The sequence below is a fragment of the Oratosquilla oratoria genome, unplaced genomic scaffold, assembly GCF_046742065.1.
Source record: "Oratosquilla oratoria isolate Oo_2021 unplaced genomic scaffold, ASM4674206v1 SCAFFOLD244, whole genome shotgun sequence".
NCBI lineage: Eukaryota > Metazoa > Arthropoda > Malacostraca > Stomatopoda > Squillidae > Oratosquilla > Oratosquilla oratoria.
In genome coordinates this window covers 77,501-79,253 of record NW_027467596.1, presented here as the reverse complement: position 1 = coordinate 79,253, position 1,753 = coordinate 77,501, and the positions used below count along the sequence as shown (strand labels likewise).

Below are 1,753 nucleotides of genomic sequence, written 5' to 3'. Positions count from 1 at the left end.
TGGCAGTAGACTGGAAGTGAGCATTAAGGGAGAGCGACTGGAGGAAGTGGATAGTTTTAGATACTTGGGTGCAAATATGGCAGGAAAAGGTGGAGTGAAGGTGGAGGTAGAATGTAGATGGAGAGAAGCGAGTAAATGCCTTGGTGGATTAAAGAGTGTAATGAGGAATAGACATTTGGGAATGGATGCTAAGAGGAGACTGTATGAAGGAGTGATTGTGCCAACAGCACTGTATGGGGCAGAAACATGGAACATAAGAGAGGAAGAGAGAAGGAGTTTGAATGTGCTTGAGGTGAGGTGTCTGAGAAGTATGATGGGGGTTACTAGGCTAGATAGAGTGAGAAATGAGGAGGTGAGTAGGAGAACAGGGGTGGAAAGGGAGTTGGGAGATAGGGTTGATGAAACAGTATTAGGATGGTTTGGACACATGGAAAGAATGTGTGAAGAAAGACTAGTAAAAGAGGTATGGAAGGCAGATGTGGAGGGAGTGAACATGTGGGGACGTTATAGGATGAGGTGGATGGATGGGGTGAAGGGGGCTTTGGGGAAGACAGGAATGTGTGTTGAGGAAGGACGGGAGAGGACAGAAGACAGGGGTGAATGGAGAATGGTTGTATATGGATGATGTTGTGATGCATGTGGTGGAATGGGCGGGGGATGGGGGGTAAGGTAGTATGTGTGAGCAAAATTTGACGCAGCCCGAGGGGATTTCTCCCCGTCTTCTCCTTTTATGCATGGGGGGATGAAGAGGGGGGGTCGCCGATTTAATGAAGCGGCCTTGCTGTGGATGTGCTGTGTCTTCTGACACTGCTTCTGACCCAGGACAGTGGACAAGGTGCAGGGATGACCCGTCATCCAGGAGGTCCTCAGATAAGAGGGAGGGTGGAGGGGTGTGGAGTGTATTCAGGGAGGGAATGGGTGGGAATGATTCTATGCCTTTTCCTTTTTGGCTACCTCCTTTGGCCTTGGTATATGTATGTATGTATGTAGGATTTATAGATAAATGGATACATTGCCAACCCTTGATACAATATAATTGCAGCTTTCTTCATAGAAAAGTATCTAAGTTTACTGAACTTATTTAACCCCCTAATGTCAGAAGGCCCCTAACAAAATAAAGTCAAGTAATTATAAAAAATTTGTCCTTGCATTAAGGTCTTTTGCATGCTACTTTTCCTACTAAGCATCATACATCTAATGTTTTGGTAATAACTGATATCTGATAATATTTTTTCAATGTATGTTTTATCTAAGGTTCAGCATAATTTGATTAATGATGATAAGAATGTGCCCTAAAGTGTTTCCAATTAAAAAATGCACATAAAATGATAAAGGATGAACATAACATATTATAAGTATTTCATTAGTAGTTATAGATAGTATTTAATTGTCTAGATGAATATATGCCCATTTAAAATAAAAGGTATCAAATCTGGTTCTGTATACTTAATGTTATTTTTAATTTTCTTTCTAAGGTCATTAAATTTCAAAAATAGCATGTACACAGAATGCATCAACATGGAATGACTGTTTGCAAGAGATAATATTAAGTGTAAAAAATATATATACAAATCAAATAATAAGGACAAAAGTAATAAATATATAATTAGGTTACTTGGAAAGTATGATTATATATCATAATATGAATCCTACTATAATGCTTTATATTATATAGTATACAACACTGAAAAAATGGGAAGCTATATGTAAACTACCAATGAGTGCATATCATGGGTTAACTTATGAGTGTGAC

The 1,753-nt window shown here is 39.1% G+C and overlaps 1 long non-coding RNA gene across 1 annotated transcript in view; it reads right to left on the bottom strand.

Moving 5' to 3' along the window:
• Positions 1–1,432: 1,432 nt before the first annotated feature.
• Positions 1,433–1,753, bottom strand: part of LOC143022963 (uncharacterized) — a 2,353-nt gene continuing 2,032 nt past the window's right edge. Inside the window, exon 3 of the long non-coding RNA XR_012966148.1 lies at positions 1,433–1,753. This exon is cut by the window's right edge and continues 361 nt beyond it. This is a non-coding gene — a long non-coding RNA (uncharacterized LOC143022963).